The sequence below is a fragment of the Cherax quadricarinatus genome, chromosome 2, assembly GCF_038502225.1.
Source record: "Cherax quadricarinatus isolate ZL_2023a chromosome 2, ASM3850222v1, whole genome shotgun sequence".
Classification (NCBI taxonomy): Eukaryota; Metazoa; Arthropoda; class Malacostraca; order Decapoda; family Parastacidae; genus Cherax; species Cherax quadricarinatus.
The window spans coordinates 69,268,075-69,281,015 of NC_091293.1; the positions used below are offsets into that span (position 1 = coordinate 69,268,075).

At 48.7% G+C, this 12,941-nt stretch overlaps 1 protein-coding gene across 1 annotated transcript in view; it reads right to left on the reverse strand.

Annotated features, from left to right (window-relative positions):
- Nucleotides 1–12,941, reverse strand: part of LOC128697459 (dorsal-ventral patterning protein Sog) — a 459,727-nt gene that overhangs the window by 172,598 nt on the left and 274,188 nt on the right. The gene's annotated exons all lie outside the window — the stretch shown is intronic.

Consider the following 12,941-nt stretch of genomic DNA (forward strand, 5'->3'; position numbering starts at 1 on the left):
CACGCATATACAACAGGCCTAGTGTCTAATCGACATGTGCCTAGGACAAAATGGTAACTAACATACACACATACATACACACACACACACACACACACACACACACACACACACACGCATACACACACATACATACATACACACACACACACACACACACACACACACACACACACACACACACACACACACACACACACACACATACACACACACACACACACTTCACACACACACACACTTCACACACACACTTCACACACACACACACACACATTCACACACACACACATATATATATATATATATATATATATATATATATATATATATATATATATATATATATATATATATATATATATATATATATATATATATATATATATATATATATATATATATATATATATATATATATACTCAGAAGTGTTCCTGTTTGCAGACTATGTGAAGTTAATGAAGAGAATTCAATCGGATGAGGATCAGGCAGGACTACAAAGGAATCTGGACAGGCTGCAAGCCTGGTCCACCAATTGGCTCCTGGAGTTCAACCCCACCAAGTGCAAAGTCACGAAGATCGGGGAAGAGCAAAGAAGACTGCAAACGGAGTACAGGTTAGGTGGCCAAAGATTCCAAACTTCACTCAAGGAAAAGGACCTTCGAGTGAGTATAATACCGAGCACATCTCCTGAGGCGCACATCATCCAAATGACTGCTGCAGCATACGGGCGCCTAGCAAACCCAAGAATAGCATTCCGATACGTCAGTAACGAACCGTTCAACACTATACACCGTATACATCAGGCCATATTGGAGTATGAAGCACCAGTTTGGAATCCATATTTGGTCAAGCAACTCAAGAAATTAGAGAAAGAGCAAAGGTTTTGCAACATAAGGAGCATGTCCTACGAGGGGAGGTTAAAGAAATCGACCTGACGACACTGGAAGACAGGAGGGATAGGGAGAACATGATAACGACATATAAAATACTGAGAGGAATTGACAAGGTGAATAGGGACAGGATGTTTCACAGATAGGACACAGCAACAAGGGGTCACAGCAACAAGGGGTCACAGCAACAAGGGGTCACAGCAACAAGGGGTCACAATTAGAAGTTGAAGACTCAGATGAGTCCATGAATGTGAGGAGATATTTTTTCATAGAGTTGTCAGGAAGTGGAACAGCCTGGAGAGTGAGGTAGTGGAGGTAGAATCTATACATAGCTTTAAGAAGAGGTATGATAAAGCTGATGAAGCCGGGAGAGACTGGACCTAGTAGTGACCAGTGAAGAGGCTAAGCCAGGAACTATGGTTCAGTCCCTGTAACCATAATTAGGTCACTACACACACACGAACACACACACACACACACACGAACACACACATACACACACACACACACACAAAATCATGTAGGCATCCCCAGACGTTATAGCACTCACGGAAACAAAGCTCATGGGGATAACAGATGCGATCTTTCCATCTGGATATCAGATCCTGAGGAAACATAGTGGGAGCAGAGGGGGTGGGGGAAGGAGTTGCACTCCTCATCAAAAACCAGTGGAGATTCGAGATGGAAGGAATGGACAGAAGGGAAGCATGGGATTACATAGTAGGAATACTTCAGACTAGGGGTCCCAAGGTTGTGATTGCAGTGATGTGCAGCCCACCACAAAATAGAAGAAGGCCAAGACAAGAGAATAATGAGAGCAACATAGCGATGGTGGACACACTAGCTGAGGTGGCCAGAAGGGTTCATATGGGTAGAGCAGAGTTACTAGTTGTGGGTAATTTCAATCACAAGGAGACTGACTGGGAAAACCTTTATCGATATGGGGGACCAGAAACAGAGAGGTAAGATAATGAAGGTGGTACTGGAAAACCTTATGCATCAACATGTTAGGGATACTACCAGAGAGAGAGATAGGAGACGATAAATCAGCGATAAATCAGACATTGAGGACATAACATATGAAAGGTCCCTCGGATCTAGTGATCACGTGGTCCTGAGCTTTGTGAGTGAAGCAGCATGAGTAGGATGGGAGAAGCAAAACTAGAAAAAAGGGGACTACACAGGCATGAGGAATTTCCAGCATGAGGCACAGTGGTAAAGAAAAATGGTGGGAAAATAGTAAATGGAATGATAGAATACATGACCACAAAATACATGGAGGCAGAGAAGAGGTTCTTATCCTCAGGCAACAAAAACAACTGGAAGACCAGAATGAACCCTTGGTTCACCCAAAGGTGTAAAGAGGACAAAACTAAGTGCACTAGAGAATGGGGAAACGTACAGAAGACAAAGGACCCAGGAAAATGAGAGTAGCCAAAGAGCCAGAAACGAATGTATATGGATAAGAAGGAAGGCCCAGCAGCAATACGAGAATGACACAGCATCGAATGCCAAATCTGACCCAGAGCTTTTGTACAGCGACATCAGGATTAAAACAATAGCCAAGGACCAGGTTTGCCTGCCCCCCCCCCCTCTCATCTGCGACTGCTTGACAGAGTAGAGAACAGAGCAAGACGTCTCATCTCTCGCCTGGACCCATCCTGGATAGATCTGTCATTTCAGCAGAGCCTTCAACATAGGAGGGATGTGGGTGGCCTTACTGTTATGTACAAGGCCAATATTGTCAAGATACCACACTTGGATCCACTTCGAGGACAGCGTGAAACAAGCTTTTATGCCACAAGACGGGCAGAAAGCAGCAACTTCACTCTGGCTGTACCCTTTTCCAGAACATCACTCCATCTGAGATCATACATACCCAGGATGACTCGAGTATGGAACACATTCGTACAGCATAATGATGTCAACGAGATAAAGTCAGCTGATCAAATGAAAATGCTGGCCCACAGATGCCTCCAACTTCATCCTGTTCCCTACTTGTATGTCTCTTAACAATAAAAATGCTTTCAAATGAGCTGATGTAGGTAACAGCTCTTAGCTTGCCAATAAAGTTAGGAATCCTTAACCTGTAAATAGCTTGTCAATAAAGCTAGGGATCCTTAACCTTGTCAAACCCTGTGTAAAAAAAAAAAATGACAAAGATGTATGTGAAGAGCTCAACTTGAGATTTAAGGAAGTATATTCAGTTGAGACAGAGGGACTCCAGCAAACCGGGATGGAAGGGTACACCAAGTGCTGGTCACACTACATACAACTAAGGAGGAAGTGAAAAGGTTGCTAATAGAGCTAGGTACCTCAAAGGCGGTGGGACAGGACATCTCTCTGTGCGTCCTGAGAGAAGGAGAGGCACTATGTGCCACTAACAATAATCTTTAACACATCTATGGAAAAAGGACAACTATCTGAGGTGTGGAAGACAGCAAATGTATCCCAGCAAATGTATCCCAGCAAATGTAGACAGGCAGGTGGAAGAACAGACTAGTGGAGCACCTAGAAAGAAATGAGTTTACGCATAATAATGAGCACTGTTTCAGGGAGGGAAAATTTTGCGTCACAAACCTACTGGACAGAAGTAAGGCTGGGGAGAGAGAGAGAGAAAGAGAGAGAGAGAGAGAGCGAGAGCGAGAGAGCGAGAGAGAGAGAGAGAGAGAGAGAGAGAGAGAGAGAGAGAGAGAGAGAGAGAGAGAGAGAGAGAGAGAGAGAGAGAGAGAGAGAGAGAGAGAGAGAGAGAGAGAGAGAGAGGGGCGGGTAGACTGCATTTTCTTGGACTGTAAGAAGGCTTTCGACACAGTACCACACAAGAGCTAGAGGAACAGGCAGGTATAACAGTAAATGCACTGAAATGGATCAGAGAATACCTGACAGGAAAGAAACAATGAATGATGGTATGTGACAAGGTGTCAGAGTGGGCGCCTGTGACGAACGGGGCTCCACAACGGTCAGCCCCAGGACCGGTACTGTTTCTTGTATATGTAATTGACATGATAGAACGGATAGATTAAGAGGTCTACCTACCTGGAGGTAGGCAGACCTCTTAATCCCTGTTTGCAGACGATGTGAAGCTAATGCCGAGAACTGAACTGAATGAGGATCAGGTAGGACTACGAAGGGATCTGGACAGGCCGAAAGCCTGGTCCAACAACTGGGTCCTGGGGTTTAACCCCACAAAGTGCAAAGTCATGAAGATTGGGAACGGTCAAAGAAGACCGCAGACAGAGTATGGCTAGAGGGCCAAAGACTGCAAACCTCACTCAAGGAAAAGGATCTTGGAGCGAGTATCATACCAAGTATATTTCCTGATGCGCACGTCACCCAAATAACTGCTGCAGCATATGAGCGCCTGACAAACTTTGAATAGCGTTTCTACTTCTCAGTAAGGCATCACTCAAACTCTGTACACCGTGTACGTCTGGCCAGTACTGGAGTATGCAGCACCAGTATGGAACCCACACCTGGTCAAACACGTCGGGAAATTAGAGAAAGTGCAAAAGTTTGCAACAAGACTAGTCCCGGAGCTAAGGGGTATGTCCTGACGACACTAGAGAACAGGAGGTATATGGAGGACATGACATGATAAAATATTGAGAGCAAATGATAAGTTGGATAGGGATAATATGTTTCTGAGATGAGACAGAAACAACAGAACATAACTGGAAGTTGAAAATTCCATTGAGTCACAGGGATGTTAGGAAGTATTTCTTGAGTCACAGTTGTCAGGAAGTGGAACAATCTGGAGATTGATGTAGTGGAGGCAGGACACATACATAGCTTTAAGAAAAGATACGAAAAATGGACCTAGTAGCGACCAGTGAAGAGGCGGGGCCAGGAGCTGTGAATCATCGACCCTTACATCCACAAACAGGTGAGTACGCGCGCACACACACACACACACACACACACACACACACACACACACACACACACACACACACACAAACAAACAAACAAACAAACAAACAAACAAACAAACAAGGGGTGTATCAAGCTAGGGGTTATTGAAGGTAGTTAGATCTGGCTGGCGCCAGTCTTCCCGCCAAAAAGCTGACACCACCTACTTTTTCCCACCACAACGCTGGCAAATGTAAACAACTTGACCGATCGACTCCACACGACCCGGCCTCCTTTTTTTTTGTCTTCTTACAATGTTTGCCTCTTGTGAGTGCGGGTACGGCTAGCCTGCGGGTAGTGCTAGCTGGCTAGCGGGTGAGTGTGGGTGTTGTCACAGACGGCGGAGATACAGATAAGAACACTTTGAGAAATTCCTTGACGTCTGGCGCCAAACTTAAACTGATGTCGCCATCTTCCTCTCATTAATTGGCGCTGGAGGTCTGGGAGTTCAGTGAGTGACACGTCACGGAGGTTGAAACTTATATTTTATAACTGACATCAGTTATGCAGGAACACCACCAGTATGGCGTTCACTGTGACACACACACACACACACACACACACACACACACACACACACACACACACACACACACACACACACACACACACACACACACACACACACACACACACACACACACACACACACACACACACACACATACATACACACACACACACACACACACACACACACACACACACACACACACACACACACACACACACACACACACACACACACACACACACACAAGAGAAAGTGGTAATCAGAGGTTTAATACAAGCCTGGTATCCCAGCCTTACCTGAAGAAAGTTGTGCAGGGTCAACGACCCAGCTGCCAGGTCCCGGACCAGGCCTGATCAACCATGTTATTATTACTGATCGCAAACAGGCCAACGATCGGACTGCAGCCCGGCTGGTCGGGAACTTATCAGGTTCCCTCTTGAAGACAGCCAGAAATTTCTAAGCAATTCCTCTTATTCACGGAGGAAGGGCGCTGAAGAGTCGGGGACCTCTGACGCTCAGCTAGTTCTCTCTCTCTCTCTCTCAGCATGCTCGTAGCGCCTCCTGCGCGTCATTGGATGTACTTTCCACTGTCTGCAAAACTTCGTATCATGCAGAATAATTCCAGTGCTCAAGTTTCGAATCAATTCCCCCAGGATTTTCCAGGTATAAATTAGGATGTCTGTTTCTCACGTACGATGCAAGGTAAACAGCTGAAGATCCTGAACCCTTCATAGTTGTTGAGATGCATGACTGTGTTCGAGCAGTGAAGGTTCTTTGTTGTAGTAAATTAATTAAACTGGAGACAGGTTAATTAAGAGTGACGTTTGTTATCTTTAGGTGACAGACGACTTTTAAGAACACATGATCACAGCCTCAAGAATACTTAAAGGACACAGACAAAAGTAAGAGATGGAAGGCACCAGAGTGAAGGATGGTTCTAGAAATTAGAAGTTCATCAACTGATATGAAAGAGACGCCAGAAAGAGTTTCTTAGGACTGAATAATTGAGTACAAACTCGTTATAAGCCTCTGATATATCGGAGACATACCTGTGATGTACCTCTGGTATATCTCAGGTATGGTTCTGATATACCCACGATATACTCGGGGGTATACCTATAGTATACTCGTCGTATACCTATGGTATTCTCCTGGTATACCTATGATATATTTGTGGTATACCTATGATATATTCATGGCATAACTGTGCTATACTTGTGGTATACCATTGGTATACTTATGATATACATATGATATACCTTTGGCCGGATTCTGTCTTTTTTCACTCGTAGCCAGACTTACCTGTCGATTACCTGTTCAACCAGGCTGTCTCTATTGTGGGCTCGCTGGCCCACGCACAGCCATCATCAGCCTGGTTGATCAGGCGCTCGGTGGAAGCTACACATTACTGACCACAACACCAGGAAGCAACGCAATCCATTACATTAAATATTTTGTTCAGCAGCAGCTGAGGCGTTCAACGAATTTTTGTCGCCTTTTAGAGATCACACAAAAGTGGCAGCCCCATCACCTCTCCTAGCCCCATCACCTCTCCTCGCCCCATCACCTCTCCTCGCCCCATCACCTCTCCTCGCCCCATCACCTCTCCTAGCCCCATCACCTCTCCTAGCCCCATCACCTCTCCTAGCCCCATCACCTCTCCTAGCCCCATCACCTCTCCTCGCCCCATCACCTCTCCTCGCCCCATCACCTCTCATCGCCCCATCACCTCTCCTAGCCCCATCACCTCGCCGCGCCCCAGCACCTCGCCTCGCCCCATCACCTCTCCTCGCCCCATCACCTCTCCTCGCCCCATCACCTCTCCTCGCCCCATCACCTCTCCTAGCCCCATCACCTCTCCTCGCCCCATCACCTCTCATCGCCCCATCACCTCTCCTAGCCCCATCACCTCTCCTAGCCCCATCACCTCTCCTAGCCCCATCACCTCTCCTAGCCCCATCACTTCTCCTAGCCCCATCACCTCTCCTCGCCCCATCACCTCTCCTAGCCCCATCACCTCTCCTAACCCCATCACCTCTCCTAGCCCCATCACCTCTCCTCGCCCCATCACCTCTCCTAGCCCCATCACCTCTCCTAGCCCCATCACCTCTCCTCGCCCCATCACCTCTACTCGCCCCATCACCTCTCCTCGCCCCATCACCTCTCCTAGCCCCATCACCTCTCCTAGCCCCATCACCTCTCCTAGCCCCATCACCTCTCCTAGCCCCATCACCTCTCCTAGCCCCATCACCTCTCCTCGCCCCATCACCTCTCCTCGCCCCATCACCTCTCCTCGCCCCATCACCTCTCCTAGCCCCATCACCTCTCCTCGCCCCATCACCTCTCCTCGCCCCATCACCTCTCCTCGCCCCATCACCTCTCCTCGCCCCATCACCTCTCCTCGCCCCATCACCTCTCCTCGCCCTATCACCTCTCCTCGCCCCATCACCTCTCCTAGCCCCATCACCTCTCCTCGCCCCATCACCTCTCCTAGCCCCATCACCTCTCCTAGCCCCCTCACCTCTCCTCGCCCTATCACCTCTCCTAGCCCCATCACCTCTCCTAGCCCCATCACCTCTCCTAGCCCCATCACCTCTCCTCGCCCCATCACCTCTCCTCGCCCCATCACCTCTCCTCGCCCCATCACCTCTCCTCGCCCCATCACCTCTCCTTGCCCCATCACCTCGCCTCGCCCCATCACCTCTCATCGCCCCATCACCTCTCCTAGCTCCATTACCTCTCCTCGCCCCATCACCTCTCCTAGCCCCATCACCTCTCCTCGCCCCATCACCTCTCCTCGCCCCATCACCTCTCCTAGCCCCATCACCTCTCCTCGCCCCATCACCTCTCCTAGCCCCATCACCTCTCCTAGCCCCATCACCTCTCCTCGCCCCATCACCTCTCCTAGCCCCATCACCTCTCTTCGCCCCATCACCTCTACTCGCCCCATCACCTCTCCTAGCCCCATCACCTCTCCTCGCCCCATCACCTCTCCTAGCCCCATCACCTCTCCTAGCCCCATCACCTCTCCTAGCCCCATCACCTCTCCTCGCCCCATCACCTCTCCTAGCCCCATCACCTCTCCTCGCCCCATCACCTCTCCTCGCCCCATCACCTCTCCTAGCCCCATCACCTCTCCTCGCCCCATCACCTCTCCTCCCCCATCACCTCTCCTCGCCCTATCACCTCTCCAAGCCCCATCACCTCTCCTAGCCCCATCACCTCTCCTCGCCCCATCACCTCTCCTAGCCCCATCACCTCTCCTAGCCCCATCACCTCTCCTCGCCCCATCACCTCTCCTCGCACCATCACCTCTCCTAGCCCCATCACCTCTCCTCGCCCCATCACCTCTCCTAGCCCCATCACCTCTCCTAGCCCCATCACCTCTCCTCGCCCCATCACCTCTCCTAGCCCCATCACCTCTCCTAGCCCCATCACCTCTCCTAGCCTCATCACCTCTCCTAGCCCCATCACCTCTCCTAGCCCCATCACCTCTCCTAGCCCCATCACTTCTCCTAGCCCCATCACCTCTCCTCGCCCCATTACCTCTCCTCGCCCCATCACCTATCCTAGCCCCATCACCTCTCCTCGCCCCATCACCTCTCCTCGCCCCATCACCTCTCCTCGCCCCATCACCTCTCCTAGCCCCATCACCTCTCCTAGCCCCATCACCTCTCCTCGCCCCATCACCTCTCCTAGCCCCATCACCTCTCCTAGCCCCATCACCTCTCCTAGCCCCATCACCTCTCCTAGCCCCATCACCTCTCCTAGCCCCATCACTTCTAGCCCCATCACCTCTCCTCGCCCCATCACCTCTCCTAGCCCCATCACCTCTCCTAGCCCCATCACCTCTCCTAGCCCCATCACCTCTCCTAGCCCCATCACCTCTCCTAGCCCCATCACCTCTCCTCGCCCCATCACCTCTCCTAGCCCCATCACTTCTCGCCCCATCACCTCTCCTAGCCCCATCACTTCTCCTCGCCCCATCACATCTCCTCGCCCCATCACCTCTCCTAGCCCCATCACGTCTCCTCGCCCCATCACCTCTCCTAGCCCCATCACTTCTCCTCGCCCCATCACCTCTCGTAGCCCCATCACTTCTCCTCGCCCCATCTTCTATTCGCCCCATCACCTCTCCTAGCCCCATCACTTCTCCTCGCCCCATCACCTCTCCTCGCCCCATCACTTCTCGCCCCATCACCTCTCCTCGCCCCATCACCTCTCCTCGCCCCATCACCTCTCCTCGCCCCATCACCTCTCCTAGCCCCATCACCTCTCCTAGCCCCATCACCTCTCCTAGCCCCATCACCTCTCCTAGCCCCATCACCTCTCCTCGCCCCATCACCTCTCCTAGCCCCATCACTTCTCGCCCCATCACCTCTCCTAGCCCCATCACATCTCCTCGCCCCATCACCTCTCCTAGCCCCATCACTTCTCCTCGCCCCATCACCTCTCCTAGCCCCATCACTTCTCCTCGCCCCATCACCTCTCCTAGCCCCATCACTTCTCCTCGCCCCATCACTTCTATTCGCCCCATCACCTCTCCTAGCCCCATCACTTCTCCTCGCCCCATCACCTCTCCTCGCCCCATCACTTCTCGCCCCATCACCTCTCCTCGCCCCATCACTTCTCGCCCCATCATCTCTCCTCGCCCCATCACCTCTCCTCGCCCCATCACCTCTCCTCGCCCCATCACCTCTCCTCGCCCGATCCCCTTCCCCCGCCCCATCCTCTCCTCGCCCCATCACCTCTCCTCGCCCGATCCCCTTCCCCCGCCCCATCCTCTCCCCTTCCTCCTCCTTTTCCTCCTTTCCTCCCTCTCCCTCTCCCTCTCCGTCAGCATGTTTCAACACTATGCATGTGATCCATCATCCTGTGTGATTAAACACGACCTTACCTTTGATGAGTTTCGACAGTCTCGGAGCCCGGCCATGGGCCAGGCTTGTCTGGTACTGGCCTAATCAACCAGGCTGTTGGTGCTGGAGGCCCGATGCCCAATATATCCATCACAGCCTGGTTGATATGGCACCTGGTGAAGATACTTGTCTAGTTCCCTCTTGAAGACTTTTACACTTGTTCCAGCAGTGTTTCTGATATCTTCTGGTAAGATGTTGAAAAGTCTGGGACCCCGGATGTTGATACAGTGTTCCCTTATTGTCCCCACCGCACCCCTGCTCCTCACTGGATTTATTTTACACTTCCTCCCATATCTCTCACTTCAGTATGTTGCTATGGCAGTTTGCAGATTTGGGACCAAGCACTCGAGTACATTCCATGTATATTTTATCATATCTCTCTCTCTCTCTCCTCCGTTCCAGTGAGTACATATTCAACAGTAATTTAAGTGCATTACTGGCTCAATGTGTACCGTGAACCATCTCAGTATTTGTTCCAGCTCTGATATTTCTCCTGCTTTGAACGGGGCCGTCAACACTGAGCAATATTCTAAGTGAGGGAGCACTAGTGATTTGAAGAGTGTCACCACTGGCATTATTTCCCTTGTTTTGAAAATTCTCAATACCCACCCCGTCATCTTCCTGGCTGTCGTGATCTTTGTCTTATTATATTCTTTAAAAGAAAGGCCAGCTGACATAATTATTCCCAAATCTTTTACGTGTTCTTTCGTTCTATTTGGTGACCCTCTTGTGTTTTGTATACAGTTTTCCTTTGAGTTCTTCATTCTTTCCATACCTAAACAGTTGGAACTTATCACCATTAAACATCATGTTGCTCTCCACTGCCCACTGGAAAACAATGCTTATATCTTCCTGTAATTTTTCAGTGTCTTCTACCGTTGTGACTTTCAGGCTTATTTTAGTGTCATCTGCAAATGATGATATAAAAATGTGACGAGTGTTTTTATCTACGTCTGCTATGAGGATGAGAAATAGTAGAGGTGCCAGGACAGTGCCTTGGGAACTGAGCTTTTTACGTCGCTGATGCTGGATTTTGCTCTGTTTACTACTTCTTTCTGTGTTCTGTGTGTTAGGAACCTGAAAATCCATCTGCCTACCTTCCCCGTAGTGCCCATGGCCCTCATTTTGTGCGCAATCACTCCATGATCGCATTTGTCAAACGCCTTTGCAAAATCTGTGTAAATCACATCTGCGTTTTGGTCGTCTTCCAGTGCCTCCGTAATTCTGTCATAATGGTTCAGCAGTTGTGACAGGCATGATCGACCTGCTCTAAAACCATGCTGGTTCGGGTTATTTTGGTTGTGCTGCTCCATGAAATTTGTAACCTGCCGTCTCATCACTCTTTCGATGATTTTTATGATGTGAGAAGTTAGGGCTACTGGTCTGTAATTTTTAGCTAGTGCTCTACTACCTCCCTTATGCAAAGGAGCTATGTCTGCACTCTATAAGGCCTCCGGTATTTCACCTAGATCTAAGCTCTTTCTCCAAAGAATACTGAGGGCTCGTGCTAGTGGTACTTTGCACTTCTTTATATATAGATCATTCCATGAATCTGGTCCAGGTGCTGAGTGAGTGGGCATTATATCCAGTTCTTTATCGAAAACTATGGGATTTGTACTAACGTCAGGTAGCTGGTCTGCGCGGCCTTCTTCTGGAGTGAGAAATGTTTCTGCATTTTCTACCTTGCTGTCATTTAGTGGGTTGCTGAACACCGACTCATACTTTTCTTTTAGGATTTCACTCATTTCCTGTTCATCGTCAGTATACGAGTTTCCTTTCAATAATGGTCCAATTGTACAGGTAGTTCTTAGTTTGGATTTTGCGTAGGAATAGAAATATTTTGAGTTTCTTGTAATATCCTGTATGGCCCTTTGTTCCCATTGTACTTCTTCTGTTAAGTATGACATCCTAAGTTTTTGCTCTAATTCAGTGATCTCTCGACTAAGTCTATCTTTCCTCTGTTGCGACATATTTGCATTTTTAAGCAATTCAGTAACCCGTTTTTTTCTTCTTAGGTACCATCTACGCTCTCTCTCTATATCTGATCTTTTGGATTTCCTGAATGGTACGTGCTTTATACATACCTTGTATGCTTCTCTGTTCAGCTTCTCCAGGCACTGGTGGGGATTTAGGGTGTTCATGTCTGATTCCCAGGATATGTCTGATAGCTCTTGGTTTATTTTTTCCCAGTCAGTTCTGTGGTTGTTAAAATTAAACTTACTGAACATCCCGTATCTAACATTAGTGACGCAGTTCCCTAACCCTGAGTTAATACTCGTTTGAACTTCTATGATGTGGTCAAAGTATATTGTTTTTGTAACTGTTATGTCTGATAAGTTCCTCGTTGTTTGTGAACACCAAATCCTGAGTATTTACATTTCTAGCGGGATCAATTACCTGTTGGTTTAAAGAGTACTTTTCACAAAGCTTCATTAGTTCCCTGGTATGTACCTGTTGAGCCAGGGTGCTTCCCGGGGATATTTCTGGTATAACATTGTGTTGCGCCATCTTCCATTTTACATGAGGGAGATTAAAATCTCCAAGGAGTATAATATTTGGTGTGGGATTTTCTAGCCTATCCAGATAGCTATCTATCTTACTTAGCTGATCTGTGAATTCCTCAGCAGTTGCTGATGGCGGTTTGTATACTAGGATAATTACCAAATTCCTGTTTTCAACGTTATTGCCGAGGATTTCTATTATATCAT